We start from the raw sequence: 16,714 nt of genomic DNA, 5'->3' as shown, positions 1-16,714 counted from the left end.
TACTCATTAAAATTGTGGTCTCAAAACCATTATTCTGATATCACTAAAAACGGGTTGTTACAACTCTCCCCCTAAAAGGAATTTTCGTCCCCAAAAATCTTACCCGAAAATAGATTTGGGTACTATGATTTCATCAATTCTGCTATTTCTCATGTAGCCTTTTCAACCCCGTGACAATTCCACAAGACTTTAACTAACGGTATTTTTTTGTTTCGGAGTTCCTTTACCTCACGTGCTAAAATCTTGATCGGTTCTTCATAATATGACAAATCGAAGTTCCTTTAAACCGGGATTATTTCCAACATAGGAGGTCCTTCATATGGGTTGTATGTTACTGATATAATGGTAAACTATCTATAAATGGGGTTTTAATGGTAATCCCTAGTTCTTTTAAGTTGTTGCTAAGGATCATCAAATTTGGAACTCTGAGCTACAGTAAAGGTGATTTTCAGGTGAGTCTTTATCCTGACTCATGTATGATAATTTATATTGAACATTTGTATGTTGATGTTTTCTCGGATATTTGGTGAATGTATGTGTATGTGAAGTATCATAAAAACTCTGTATATTTACAAATGAGATATCTGATTTGTTGCACGAATAAGATGATTGGTGGTATGTACGCATGTTAAATCAGCTTTAGAAGAGTATGAATTTATCAGGAGTTTGTGAATGAATCTAGGCAAGTGGGTTCTATGTTAAATGAGTAACACAACTATTTGTGATGCATCCAGTAAGGCAGGTACATTGCTAACTGGACTAGTAGATCACAACATGCGGATATGTGGAAGACCATGTGGTAGAGACTTATGGCATCATATGACAATGAGAATACTCATGGTTTAGCCTCCGATAAGATGTAAACTAGATGGATAGATCTCGACATGAGGATGTGTATAAAACCATGTGGGAGAAGCCCTATGGAAACAAAGAGGTAGTCCGCAGGGACAGTCAACACAGAATCCTCTAAAAAGCTCTTGTGGTGTATTCTGTGATACCCTTGTGGCGTAATTTGTGATGCCTTTGGGGTGAAATCTGGTTAACCGCCTTTATGGCGAGATCTAAGTAAGCATTGAAAATTCTCCACTAGTTGATTCTATGATAAAGATAGGTAAGTTTGAATATATCTTTGCTTGGTTAGCCTTGTGGTGAAATTGAATATTCCTTGGAGGCATTTCCTGAAAAGATTTCTTAGCAGTGTTTCTAAATAAAGAATCTACCATAATAACTCGTCAGTATAAAGAACCTAGTGTAATTGTAGATATGGGTGGTCTAAGTGTTATTCAGATCTGAGTTTGTTTACGCTGTGTAAGGAAGTTATCTAAATTATCCAGTATCCGCCAAATTTGAGTTTTTTCATGCCAGGTGTAGAGGTTATCTAGAAGTCTAAGCAATCCACCAAGTTGGGCATTCTCAAGATATGTAACATGATTGTCTAAGATTCCATGCGATGACTTAGAATGTTCCATCCGTTAGAATAAGTTGTAATCTGGGTTGACTTAAGACATGATCTAACTAGTAACCCAATCATTGCCAAATTCATTGTGAGAATCTTTCAAAGATAGGATTCGTATGGAATTCATCATTAAAAGATCTTTAACACATATCCATGTAAATTTTTATCTTATGGCATCACTATAGATCTTGATGGTCTAACCGATCATGCCAACTAATTAGTATATCTAGACTAGTAAACTAGAAATTTACTATGCGCATGTTTCAATGAGACTAATCTAAACTTCTGGTTTACCATGTCATATGATTTCACTATACTAATATATACATAGTAGCACTAGAGGAAAGGCGATAGTTTTCCAATACAAATTTCTTAACCAATATAATAGATTTAATTAATTTCCTCCTCATCTACTATCTCAATATGATACCAGTTACAAAATATATCCTTTTAAAACAAAATAATTTATTGGAGACTGATTAGAACATTGTGCTTTAATTATTGCTTTATTTCTTCATATAACAATATATTACGATACGAGTCATAAAGGCCCAACTCAAATTCAAGAACGTGATGGGCTCAAATTACCACAAGGCCTAATAACGAGATCAAAGGCCCGACAAATGCATTCCAAACTAAATGGGACCATTCAGGAGTTTGTTAGCAAGGCCTTAGATGCGTACACGAGGGAACGAGAAAAGCAAGATTCTCTTTCTTATTTTCAAGAAAATCAAGAAATCGAATCTTGGCCCAATTTATATATTTGGAGCCATTTCAAGAATCAAGAAAATCAAGTTTTCAAATCTTGGAAATCTTGGTCCAAGAAACTGAATCTTGCAACCAAAACGCATTGGATCTCCGTTACGAGCATCAACGACCCAATTTCGGTAGGAGATGGATTACAAGCCCAAATTCTTGAAGGCGATGCCCAATAAGAAGATTCCAAGCCCAATCAAGAAATCCACACATACTTAGTTGAAAATCAAGCCAAATTTTCAAAGGGCCCAATTTGTAAACATTTCAATTGTTAATTTAATTTTTAGGCTCTAGGAATATTACATGTTAAATTCGGCCCAAAACAGTCCATTTAAGTGCATGGCCGAATTTCCTTTGTTATTTTTATTAATTAGGTTTAATTTTTAAGTTTCCTAATGAGATTAGGATTATTTTAAGGCCTATTTAAAGGATGGCCGGCCACCCCTTGTACTCACTACTTAGATATATCAAAATTTCAGATTTGTTAAGTGCATAATTTTTCTTTGGGGTTTTCTCCTAGAATTCTCTCTTGAGTGTTCTTTAGAAGTTGTTTTAACAATCTTGTGATTGTGGGAGCCATCTTCAACCTTCTTCTTGCCATCGATATTCTTTGGAGGGGAGATTAGAGCCGTTTGAAGGGAGTTGTGAAATCTTTCGGGATTTCAAGGCTTCTTAGGACTTATCTTGGGTTTATTTGCTGCTCAATTTCTTTTCTTTATTTCTGCTTGTCCCGAATCTTTAACTAATCTATTTGCTGTTCTTTTTTTGTGTTTCCAGCCCTCTTCCATCTTAAAGAATCGACTTACACTCTTCTTGTTGGCAACAAAGAATTGGTCATAAAATCCCCAATTTCTAGGGTTCTTGCCGATTTTTACATATTCTGTTTGGGGGCCATTCGATTGCTAAAATTTGGGGAAACCATCTTGGGTGTTCAATTGGGCAGCATCGCAATCTTTTGTTCACTTCCTGAATCGTTCTATTCCATCGATTTCTTTCTTGTCTTCTTGGCGCACCAACCCTTAGATTCCATTAAATATTCTGATTGTTTTAATTTGCTTACTGTTTTGGTGTTCTTGGAAAGATTCAGCTTGTGGGGAATCAATCTTGGAGATCAATTTCGTATTCTTGCATTCTCAAAAACATCTATTCATAAGTTCTTTCATTCTTGGTTGTTCTTAGTTGTTTTGGGGATTTTAATTCCAGATCTGATTTGTGTTAATCTTATTCTTTGTTTTGATTTCAGATCTATTCGTTTAGAGCCTCGTAGGAGTTTTCCTCGTGACTTGGCAACTCAATCTTTGTCCGCGTGCAACCCCCTATCATTTGGTATCAGATTTTGGGCGTTTTGGGTGTTCTTGGTTGATTTCTAAACTGATCTCTATTTTTTAAACTACAAACTGCAGTTTTACCCAGAAAAATTTTTCAAAAAAATTCATTTGAGTAGGTAAACGTTGTCCGATTGATCTAAAATTTTACATAAATATTTTTTGCACTGTTATTGAATTTATAAAAATTAATTGCCTAAAAAAATCAGTCGAAAATGTCAAAAAAATCAAAAAAGACGAAATCTAATAAAATTTAAAAAAATATTCAGCGGCTTGAATTTGGTGCCCAAATTTTCCAGATCAAAAATTCAATATTTAAGGACATTTCAGATTTAATTTCGTGATTTTTGGAGATCGGGAACACCTCGAACGAAGTTGTCAAGTTACTCCGCAGTTTTTCGGGTTTTCTGGTTTCAGCCATTTTTATTGATTCTTAGCTGTAGGTTTTCATTTTTTCCTTTATTCTCCCTTTACATTATCTAACGCCTTATTGTTTCTTGTATTAGTGGGATTTTTAATGTGTGCACAATTCTTCCTCGGTGCGACACAAATCAATTAGTGTCTCGTCTGTTTTTGGCATCCTAGTGCAAATTAGGACTCTTTGGTAGTTCGGTTCATACATTTTCTAATTGGTTGATATAAACTCTACTAAAGAACTCACAAGACTGAATTCTACCTCATTGAGAATTTAATTTTTCTTTTTGAGTGTTGAGTGTTATTTTTTGCAGGTTTTTGGAAAGTGTCTAAAGGTGATAATAATGATGAAACATTAAAAAATTCCAACAATAGTTGGACGAACAGGCTGCTGCACTTCAAGCTTTGACTGCTACCATCGATGAGGTGTGATTGAATCAAGAGTCTCAATATCGATCCAATTAAAGAAGATATGGATAACCAGCCTCCTGCTCATAGGCGCGGTCCTCGACGTGTCACTAGAACTGATTTTGATTTTCATGATCGTGGGCAACCTTTTTTGGCAAAACCAAAGTTCACAACTCCCCAATTTTGTGGTAATAATGATCCAGAAGCTTATTGTGAATGGGAATCTAAGATTGAACTTATGTTTCGGTACTATAAATGTCCGAATGATGAAAAGGTAGCATTAGCAACGCTGGAATTTTCAGATTATGCATTAAGTTGGTGGACTCAACTTGGGGTAAATCGTCATCGGAATTATGAAGGTGAGATTTTGACATGGGATGCGTTGAAACAGATTATGCGTAAAAGGTTTATTTCACCTCACTACTATAGAGAGATTAAAACAAAACTGAGAAGACTTATTCAAGGGAGTAGGACGGTGGATGAATATTTTAAGGAGATGGAGATGCTCATTCAGAGAGCTAATGTATAGGAGGATGAGGAAACAACGATGGTTCGATTTATTGCTGGTTTGAACAAGCCGATAGCTAATACATTGAGGCTACAAACTTACATTGATTTGGAAGAAGTAGTTCATAAAGCCATTGAGATCGAGCAACAATTAAAGGAACAAAGGTTTGGTTCCTTCTCTACTTCACAACATTACCGAGGTAACAATTCCAATTCTGATTTTAAGAGTTCAAAGTCATCTTTTGTTACTAATAAGTCTTCTTTGAGTAATGGAAGTAAGCAATCAGATCGGAAAAAAGGGGCTCCTATTAAAACCCAAACACCTTCTAAGCAGCCCAATTTAGGTGATTCGAGTGTGAAGAGGACTCGTGAGATTGAATGCTTTAAGTGCAAAGGGCATGGTCATTATAGTAGGGAATGCCCTAACACGAGATTACTTCTTCTGAAAGATAATGGTGAGTATACTTCCGACTCTGATAAAACAGATCCAGACATGCCAGAACTTGTGGATGAAAGTGATAATGGCGAAGAGTTGGTCGAACCACCAAAGGAAGGGGACTTTGCTGATTTTCAATGCCTTGTAGTTTGCCGAACCCTTAACATCTAGATGAAAGATGATGACAACCAAAGGACCAATAATTTCCATTCTCGGTGTTTTATTAAAGGTAACTTATGTTCACTCATTATTGATAGTGGGAGTTGCTCGAATGTAGTGAGTAGCTATTTGGTGGATTCTTTAAAGTTTCCTTGTACCAAACACCCTAACCCTTATCACCTTCAGTGGCTTAATGAATGTTCCGAAGTTAAAGTTACGAAACAACCTTGGTCACTTTTAAGCTCGGGAATTATGAGGATGAAGTATGGTGTATGTGGTCCCAATGCATGCGGCACACTTGCTTCTTGGACGGCCTTGGCAATTTGATCACGATGTTACACACCAAGGTAAACTTAATCGATACTCCCTTGTGTTTAAAGGTAGGAAATTCACTTTTGCTCCTTTAAATCCCACTGATGTATATAAAGATCAATTGAAGATGATGAAATTTTGTGAGGGGGTAAGGGAGAAAGGACAAGTACAAAAGACAGAGAGAAAAGAGGCTAGTAGTGGAAAAAGTCAAAATTTAAAAAGGCCAAAGGTGAGTGAATCCACAAGTGGTAAAATGAGCGGAAAAAATTTTTTGCCCACAAAAAAAGATGTGAGGAGAGCCCTACTCAATAAGCAGCCTTGTATCCTTGTGAGGTTTAAGAAAACTTATTTATCTTTATCTAACGTTAACAAAAATTTGCCTAGTATGTTTCAGTCTCTTTTGCAAGATTATGAGGATGTTTTTAGTGAGGCCCCTAAAGGTTTACCACATTTGCGAGGGATAGAACATCAAATTGACTTAGTACCCAGAGCTTCAATCCCAAATCGGCCAGCCTATAGATGCAATCCCGATGAGACAAAGGAATTGCAAAGGCAAGTTGAGGAGTTACTAAAAAAAGGGTACATTCGTGAGAGCCTAAGTCCTTGTTCCGTTCCTGTCTTATTGGTACCAAAGAAAGATGGTACGTATCGAATGTGTGTTGATTGCCGTCCAATCAACAAAATAACGGTAAAGTATCGACACCCAATTCCTAGACTTGATGATATGCTTGATGAATTACATGGTTCAGTTATATTTACTAAAATTGATTTAAAAAGGGTTATCATCAAATTCGAATGAGGGAAGGGGATGAATGGAAAACAGCCTTTAAAACAAAATTTGGATTGTATGAATGGTTAGTTATGCCTTTTGGCCTTACTAATGCACCTAGTACATTTATGAGATTAATGAATCATGTTTTAAGGCTTCACTTGGGTAAACTTGTAGTAGTTTACTTTGATGATATTTTAATTTACTCCAAGTCATTAGATGATCATGTTTTCCATGTTAGAACCGTTTTGGATATTCTGTGAGCTGAAAAATTATTTGCCAACCTTGATAAATGTACATTCTGTTGTGATAAACTAATATTCTTAGGTTTCATAGTTAGTGCTCAAGGTATTCATGTCGATGAGGACAAAGTCAAGGCAATCAAGGAGTGGCCGACTCCCAAATCGGTAACTGAAGTGAGATATTTCCATGGTTTAGCTAGTTTTTATAGATGATTTGTGAAAGATTTCTCTACTATTGCTGCCCCATTAACAGAGGTTATAAAGAAATCAGTGGGTTTCAAATGGGGTGAAACCAAAGAAAAAGCTTTTCAGACCCTAAAAGCTAAGTTATGTTCTGCTCCTCTTCTTAAATTACTTGATTTTTCTAAAACTTTTAAACTTGAGTGCGATGCTTTAGGAATTGGAATCGGCGCCATTTTAATGGAAGATAAGCAACTTATAGCTTATTTTAGTGAGAAATTGAATGGTGCACAATTAAACTACACGACTTATGACAAAGAACTATTGGCATTTGTTCGTGCACTTCAAGTATGGCAACATTATTTGCTGCCTAATGAGTTTGTCATACATACAGATCATGAATCCCTTAAACGGTTAAAGGGACAAGGTAAGTTGAGTAAACGGCATGCCCGATGGGTAGAATTCATTGAAACATTCCCTTATGTGATACAATATAAAACAGGTAAAGATAATGTAGTTGCAGATGCTTTGTCTAGACGATATGCTTTAATAACTACATTGAATGCTAAAGTCTTAGGGTTTGAACATATCAAGGAGCTATATGATGATGATGCTGATTTCGGCCATATCTATAAGAATTGTGGACATACTACTTTTGAAAAGTTTTATCTTGTAGATGGTTTTCTTTTTCATATTAACAGGTTATGCATACCAAAGTGTTCCATGAGAGACTTATTGATTCATGAGGCCCATAGTGGGGGTTTAATGGGACATTTTGGAGTGGCCAAAACACTAGACATCTTGGAAGAACACTTCCATTGGCCACATATGAAGAAGGATGTCGAAAAGGTATGTTCCAAGTGCATTACATGCAAACAAGCAAAATCTAAGGTAATGCCTCATGGCCTTTACACTCCTTTACCGATTCCTACTTCACATTGGGTAGATTTATCCATGGATTTTATTTTAGGTTTGCCTCGAACTAAGAAAGGAAGAGATAGTATATTTGTTGTTGTTGACAGGTTTTCAAAGATGGCACATTTTATTCCTTGTCACAAAACAGATGATGCTACACATGTGGCAGACTTATTCTTTAAAGAGGTGGAAAGACTTCATGGCATCCCTAAAACAATTGTTTCTAACAGAGATGTCAAATTCCTTAGCCACTTTTGGAAGGTATTGTGGGGTAAGCTTGGTACTAAATTACTTTATTCTACTACATGTCAACCCCAAACTGATGACCAAACTAAAGTAGTTAATCAGATCTTAGGGACTTTATTACGATCTGTTGTGGGAAATAACATTAAAAATTGGGAAGAATGCCTACCGTTTCTTGAATTTGCATATAACAGATCTATTCATTCTACAACTGGTTATTCTCTATTTGAACTTGTTTATGGTTTTAACCCATTAATAGTACTTGATCTTGCGCCATTACCACTTTAACACATTGTTAATTTATATGGCGAACAGAAAGCTGAGTTGGTGAAATCTTTACATGAGAAGGCTAGGCAACGAATAGCCAAAACAAATGATTCCAACACCAAAAAAGCAAACAAGGGGCGTAAACGGGTTGTCCTAGAACCCAGAGATTAGGTTTGGGTCCATATGAGGAAAGAACGATTTCCTACAAAATGAAAGACCAAGTTGGACCCAAGGGGCGATGGGCCTTTCCAAGTACTCGAGCGGATCATTGATAATGCCTATAAAATTGATCTACCAGGTGAATACAATGTAAGTTCTACTTTTAATGTGGCTAACTTGTCCCCATTTGATTTTTCAGATTCGAGGACGAATCTTTTTGAGGAAGGGGGAATGATACGAGTCATAAAGGCCTAACTCAAATTCAAGAACGTGATGGGCTCAAATTACCACAAGGCCCAATAACGAGATCAAAGGCCCGACAAATGCATTCCAAACTAAATGGGACCATTCAGGAGTTTGTTAGCAAGGCCTTAGATGCGTACACGAGGGAACGAGAAAATCAAGATTCACTTTCTTGTTTTCAAGAAAATCAAGAAACTGAATCTTGGCCAAATTTTGCTATTTGGAGCGATTTCAAGAATCAAGAAAATCAAGATTTCAAATCTTGGAAATCTTGGTCCAAGAAACTGAATCTTGCAGCCAAAACGCATTGGATCTCCGTTACAAGCATCAACGACCCAATTTCGGTAGGAGATGGATCACAAGCCCAAATTCTTAAGGCGAGGCCCAATAAGAAGATTCCAAGCCCAATCAAGAAATCCACACATACTTAGTTGAAAATCAGGCCAAATTGTCAAAGGGCCCAATTTGTAAACATTTTAATTCTTAATTTAATTTTTTGGCTCTAGGAATATTACATGTTAAATTCGGCCCAAAATAGTCCATTTAAGTGCATGGCCGAATTTCCTTTATTATTTTTATTAATTAGGTTTAATTTCTAAGTTTCCTAGTGAGATTAGGATTATTTTAAGGCCTATTTAAAGGATGGTCGGCCACCCCTTATACTCACTACTTAGATATATCAAAATTTCAGATTTCTTAAGTGCAGAATTTTTCTTTGGGCTTTTCTCATAGAATTCTCTCTTGAGTGTTCTTTAGAAGTTGTTTTAACAATCTTGTGATTGTGGGAGCCATCTTCAACCTTCTTCTTACCATCGATATTCTTTGGAGGGGAGATTAGAGTCGTTTGAAGGGAGTTGTGAAATCTTTCGGGATTTCAACGCTTCTTAGGACTTATCTTGGGTTTATTTGCTGTTCAATTTCTTTTCTTTATTTTTGTGTATGCCGAATCTTTAACTAATCTATTTGCTGTTCTTTTTTTGTGTTTCCAGCCCTCTTCCATCTTAAAGAATCGAATAACACTCTTCTTGTTGGCAGCAAAGAATTGGTCATAAAATCCCCAATTTCTAGGGTTCTTGCCGATTTTAACATCTTCTGTTTGGGGGCCATTCGATTGCTGAAATTTGGGGAAACCATCTTGGGTGTTCAATTGGGCAGCATCGCAATCTTTTGTTCACTTCCTGAATCGTTCAATTCCATCGATTTCTTTCTTGTCTTCTTGGCGCACCAACCCTTAGATTCCATTAAAAATTCTGATTGTTTTAATTTGCTTACTGTTTTGGTGTTCTTGGACAGATTCAGCTTGTGGGGAATCAATCTTCGAGATCGATTTCGTATTCTTGCATTCTCAAAAACATCTATTCATAAGTTCTTTCATTCTTGGTTGTTCTTAGTTGTTTTGGGGATTTTAATTCCAGATCTGATTTGTATTAATCTTATTCTTTGTTTTGATTTCAGATCTATTCGTTTAGAGCCTTGTAGGAGTTTTCCTCGTGACTTGGCAACTCGATCTTGGTCCGCGCGCAACCCCTTATCATATTAGCTCTTTTAAAACATTGAATTAATTTTATACTATGAAATATTAACATGTTTCATCACCACATAGAACATAGAGTAACAATATATTAGCTTTTCTAGAGCCTTAAATTAATTTTGTACCACTAAAGATTGATTATTTCGTTACCAAACAAGAAAAATGCTTCTTATCCCTAAGGATAGTGTGCATTGTTTTTTGTCCACTAGACATATGTTTACTTTAATTTAAGAAATATTGATTCAATAATAAAATATTTGAGTGTATAATAGGCACATAACCAATGATTTTCCATAAATTATCTCTCTTCATCGAAAGATTACGTTGAGAACTCTTGTTGTTTTATACCAGAATGCTTATGTGTTTCGTTGTAACAATTTATATTACAACCTGACCAGCATACTTGCGAACACCTCTCAATTCCATATCCTTTGTAGCAGAATTTACACTCTCAACGTTCACACGTCGAGAGGCAATCAAGTTGTTGGTGTCATTACCGAGGAGGCTTCATCATTAGACTAGTTTTTTATTTCTACACTTTAAGTAAATAAGTAGGAAATTTCAAAGTCATAGCTACAATTTTATTTATTTATATTTTTTACCTGTTCCACGCACTCATTTCTCGCTTTCTTTGTGGACTACAGTGTATGAATCAGAGTAGGGGCACCCCTGTAGAGCCAGCATCAGATCTAGAAATAATTATACGTCACAACCGTAGATAGCAACAGTAGATGCAAAATAATCCACTTTCTAACAGCCCATTTTTAATGAAATTGAAACATTAGTTTTGGGACCACAAAATCTGAAGAGTAAATTCTTATTTTATTACTATTTGAATGTTTACAGGATGTTAGAAGGCTCATATTAAAATTTCATTAAAAAATTTTGACATTTTCATGTTTAATTAAGTGAAAAGGACTAATTTGTAAAAGCTGCAAAAAGGTAGTTTTATTTGTTAAAAGGGTCATATGGCTATAAAACTTTAAAGTGAAAGGACTTAGATGGTAATTAGACCATTTAAGTGGTTAGTGGATATTCATGGCAAGGTTTATTTGAAATTTTGAATATTTTTAAAGGTTAAAAAGCTAATTTAGTAAATAAGGTTAAAATTAAATAATAAAAAATTCTATTCCTATTCATTCATCTTCCTCCACTAATTTTTCAAAGGATAAGAACACCGTTTTAGGATTCCTTGATTCGGCTAAGTACATCCCTTGCATGTAAGTGTAAATTAGTCTCGTTTTTAATTATTTCTATGTTTTTGGGATTGTTGTAGCTAAATTTAGCTAGTTTGGGGATTAATTTGAAAAATTGTTAAAGATTTAGGGTTTTACCAAGAATTTTCCTACATGATTTTTTATGTTTAATGAAAGATTATGAGTCCTTGTTGATAAATAAACAAGTTTTGTTAAGTAATTTTTGATGAAATTGTCATTTAGGAACTTATTTGTAAAAGTAGTAAAAGTACATGGTGAAATTGTGAAATGATGATTTGTATGGGTTGATATAGGTCCCTAGTGAATCCGACTAGAATGAGATGAGATTAAAATGCTTAAGTTTCAATTTATGAGCTTAAAGACTAAACTGTGAAAAGTTAAAATGTTAGGGGGAAAATAGTAATTTTTGCAAAAATATGAAAAATGGATTGAATTGCATAATAGAAGTATTAAATGAATTGAATTTGTCAATTTATATCAAGATAGACCTAGTACGGATTTAGATCAAGAAAAAGCTAAAATCTTGGATTAGTCAATCTAATTTTTACAACATGGCCGTCGAGGTAAATTCATACGATTAAATATTGTTTTAATGATATATTGATCTATATGTTAATGTGTTATTTTCCATGTAATTAAATTATGCATATCCAATAATGCCATGACGATTGTCGAGCCCTGTTTGAACCTTAGTAATTCGTAGGATACAAATGACATGTCATTAGGGTTTTCATGTTTCGGGTGCTGGTCTTGAATGTCCTACCGATGGCTGAGGTCCTACATTTGTTGTGGATACTTCACAGCTCATGTGAACAGCATCATGTAGCTTACATTCGGACCCACAGCTCGTGTGAGCAGTATCATGTAGCTTACATTTCGACCCACGGCTCCTGTGAGTAGGCCCATTTTTTAGCTCAAGTGAGAAACGATGTAAAAGAAATGTTACGATTATATGTTTAAGCACACTTCATGTGAGCTTTCCCAAGTATCCGATGATATTCTAAATGGTTCAACGGGCATGAAAAGATTAGTAAGTGTTCAAATGAACTAAATCATGTATTTATGAAATGGATTGAAATGGTAATCTTCAATGGAAGTATACTTATGTTCATGAAAATGATGAGTTCAAATGAAGTATGTTCATGTATAATGGCTTGCCTTATGTTAATTCAAGTGAATTATGTTTGAATGCACTAACATGTGTTGTTGATTGTGCTTAGGCTTGTGCCAAGCTTGTGGTTGGATTATGTTGTATTTAATCTTAATGTTATGTATTGAAATGATAAGTTATGTTCATATTTTACGAACTTACTAAGCATTATGTGCTTACGTAGTTTTCTTTCTTATGTTTTATAGATAATCGAAAGCTTAATTGGTTTGGAAGCTCGTCAGAGATCTATCACACTATCCAACGAATATATCGGTAGTTTTTTATGTTTTGGCCAAGGTTATAATAGCATGTATAGGTGGACTTGTGTTTGATGTAACTAAAAAAATAATTTACCGAAATCCTTGTTATAATTATTGTGATTATAATTTAGGATCGAATATTATTATAATTAATGTAATTGTATTTTTTTTGTCAAACATTATTATAATTATGGTAATTATATTATTTGGTTAAATTATTATGATTTGATTCATATCAAAATATTAATGATTCCCGAATTAGGAAATATAGTGTTTTTTGAGAAAAACCTAATATACTTGAAATAAGGGATGTGTGAGGTCTAGCAGTCGTCAAGTAATTTTTCTCTCTGAAAAAGTTTTAGAGTGCTTACTGTTCGTTGTCACACCGGGTAGATTATGTAAAGGCTGAAATGTTTTCATAACGGCTTGGAATCGACATACAATTGTGTAATTTTCTTCTTCGATTTTTAGACGATTAAAGGTAATCGTTCATACCCTTTTCACCCCGATTCATTCCTTGCACATAGATCCCTGGATATGATCACCGAATTTAATTTTTTGTTCCGCCATGGGGTGTACCAGTGATACAACACATGAGCCCACAAGTAAGTCGAACAACACCAACTAAGGTAAGAATGTTCACGAATATTAAAAAGGGTGAGGTAAGTAAAAGATTGTTACGTGAAATGTTGATTCTGGTAAGTACTCGTCCAAGAAGTAAAGGAAGTTGTAATGTTTAAATTTTAATAGGAAATAATGGATGATTGTATAGAAATGTCTCACAAGTTCTTATGAGCTTACTGTGTATGTATCTAAATGCAGGATGAATAAAAAAGATTGTGTCGAGAGACAACGCCAAGGCCACGCCAAAGGGGCGGCGGATTGTGTTGATATACATAAAGAGAAGAGAAGTAAAGAGTTCTAATGAAGTTATAATCTACGCCAAAGTTTATACAAAAAACCTTATGGCAAAGTCAATGCATGCGCATAAGTATTAGTACTCTTATTTTTGTACTTAGTAAAAGTGAGACTTAAGTTCAACGTTCATAGTTCATTCATTCTGTAAAAGAATATACATTGTACAAAAAGGATAAATGTAATGAGAATACATGAGGTAATTCAGGAGCCAAGTAAAGAAATTTTATTAATTCATAGTGGAAAATTGTACATAGGCATTTAAAAAGGTTTAGTTTACATCTATCCTAGGAAGTAACTCCCAATACTCGAATCCAGATGAGCGAGTCGAGTGGAGGGTGTTACAGTGTGATTATACGCTATCGAATCTAGATGTTGTGCGAGGCAGTATCGAAAGGCTAGCAATCAATGCAAACAACTGTGAAATTAAGTTGGCCATGATTCAGATGATCCAAAACAATTTGCTGTTCCGTGGGTCGATTATGGAGGATCAAAACCAACATTTGAAACAACTCCTCCAACTTTGAAATACATTTATATTTAATGGGTTCATCAACGATGCTATTTGTCTTAGGTTGTTCCCATTTTCATTGGTTGATAAAGCTTTCTCTTAGTTAGATTCGTAGACTCCAAGTTCAATTACAACATGGGATGAGCTGGCGGAAAAATTCCTACACAAATTCTTCGTAAATTAAGAAAGATAGAAGGGGAAATTTTATATGAAGCACGGGAATGCTTCAAATTACTGCTAAAAAAGTGCTCACATCATGGTACGTAGGAATGGCTGCAAATGCAAATCTTCTATAACGGTCCAGATGGTAATCTGAGGTCCAAGTTGGATGCAGCATCAAAAAGGGCATTTATGAACAACACTTATGAGCGAGTCTGTCAGTTGATTGAGGACATGGTTATGAACTCATATATGTGGCCCAACGAGAGGTTTATTTATAGCCTGAGACCACCCACTACCAAAGCTGTCCACAAAGAGGACAAATATCAACAAATTTTGGACAAGCTTAACCAGTTAGAGACTACATCCATTAGACCAATGATAAACGAATCAGCTCACACTTATTGTCAATATACCAAGAACCAGTCCTAGGAAGTGAATTATGTGGGGAATAGGGGTGTAAATCCTTATTCCATTACTTAAAATCCCAGATGGAAGGATCACCCAAATCTGAGATGGTGTGGAAATCAAGGAAGGAGTAACTAGAATCAAACTCAGTAGAATCCTACTTACCAACCTCCTTATATGCAAAGAACTCAAGAAAGTGCCATAGGGGTTGACCATGTTGTATATGGTTAGAGTTTAGATAGGATCGAAGGGGAGATATAGTTAATGAAATCAGACATTAGACAGGTGTAATCTAAATGCACCCATACACGTACTACATTGATTGAGTTAAAGGACCAAATAAGCTAGATGATGAAAATGATAAGTGATATCCAAAAGAGAATTGGTATCGGCATTCCGAGCAACACAGAAAATAACCCTCGTAGGGATGGGAATGAGCAAGTTAAAGCAATTGCACTCCATTCGGGTAAGATTTTGAAAAACTCAAAGGAACCCATTTAATAAGAAGTAGAATAGGGTAATATAGACAATGCTTCAGAGGAACCCCTTTATGAAGATGAACCAAAACAAGATTCTGATGAGGTAGTTAAACCGACAACTGAGCCGAAAATTAAAGAAAGTACTGAACCTGTTTCTGCAAATATACAGTTCCCATCATGATTAGAGGACAAGCAAAGAAGGGATGAAGCAGAATTTGTAAGTTTCTTAAACTTATTCAAATCGTAAATCGAGAAAATACCTAAATATGTCAAATACTTAAAGGAAATCATGGCTAGGCATAGTAAAATTAAAACAGAATAATAAGTTAATATAAAAGCTTCATGTAGTGTGATCATCACTAGAAAAATACCCCCAAAATATAAAGACTCGAGTAGCTTTACTATTCCCAAAGAGATAGGGGACATGAACTTTGGAAAGGCCCTATGCAATTTAGGAGCAAATATTAATCTAATGCCCTTATCTATATATAAGAAACTCAATTGGAGGAGCTCAAGAACACTTCCATCACACTTCAATTAACTGATAGATCTTTTGTACATCCGAAAGGTGTACTTGAAGATGTATTAGTTAAAGTGCATAAATTTATGATCCCTGTTGATTTTGTAGTCCTCAATTTTTAAGAAGACTAGGAAATTCCAATTTTGCCACTTTTAGGTTCACTGTTGACCTTGAAAAGAATGAACTAATTATGAAAATAAATGGTGAGATCGAAGTGTTTAAATGTGGTAGTGGCCCACAGATGGAGTTAGGGAAATATTTAGAGAATAATTGTTATTATATATCTTTGATTACCCCTAGCGACCTTGATTAAGGGAAGGTGTGTTCTTTAGTGTGTGCAAGTTGTACAGATAAACTGAGGGAACGTGATAAGTGAAAAGACTCAGAATGGCATGGTGAAGCATGAACGGATAAAGATGAACAAATTCGAAAGCAGAAGTATATAAATGAACAAATAGATCTGTTGGACGAATCCATCAACAACACTTATAATTATTTCGTGGAATTTCATAATTGTGTTGTATATTGTTGTATTTTAATTACTTGATGAACTTCAAACTTAATTATTAGCTAGGAGTAGAATCTAATTTTGTAGATGGAGTATGTTGGGGATTATATGCACATGGTTGATTAGAACATAAGTTATACCTATAAGACACTCTGAAAAATGAAATTGAGTAAAAACAGAGTTGGTGTCGTAATAGTGGCTAAAAAATTAAAATTTTCAGTGTGTCGCAACATAGGGTCCCCTTTGTCGCAACACTAACGACAGT

The sequence above is a fragment of the Gossypium raimondii genome, chromosome 2 (genome assembly GCF_025698545.1).
Source record: "Gossypium raimondii isolate GPD5lz chromosome 2, ASM2569854v1, whole genome shotgun sequence".
In the NCBI taxonomy this organism is placed as follows: Eukaryota; Viridiplantae; Streptophyta; class Magnoliopsida; order Malvales; family Malvaceae; genus Gossypium; species Gossypium raimondii.
This window is presented reverse-complemented; position numbering follows the sequence as displayed.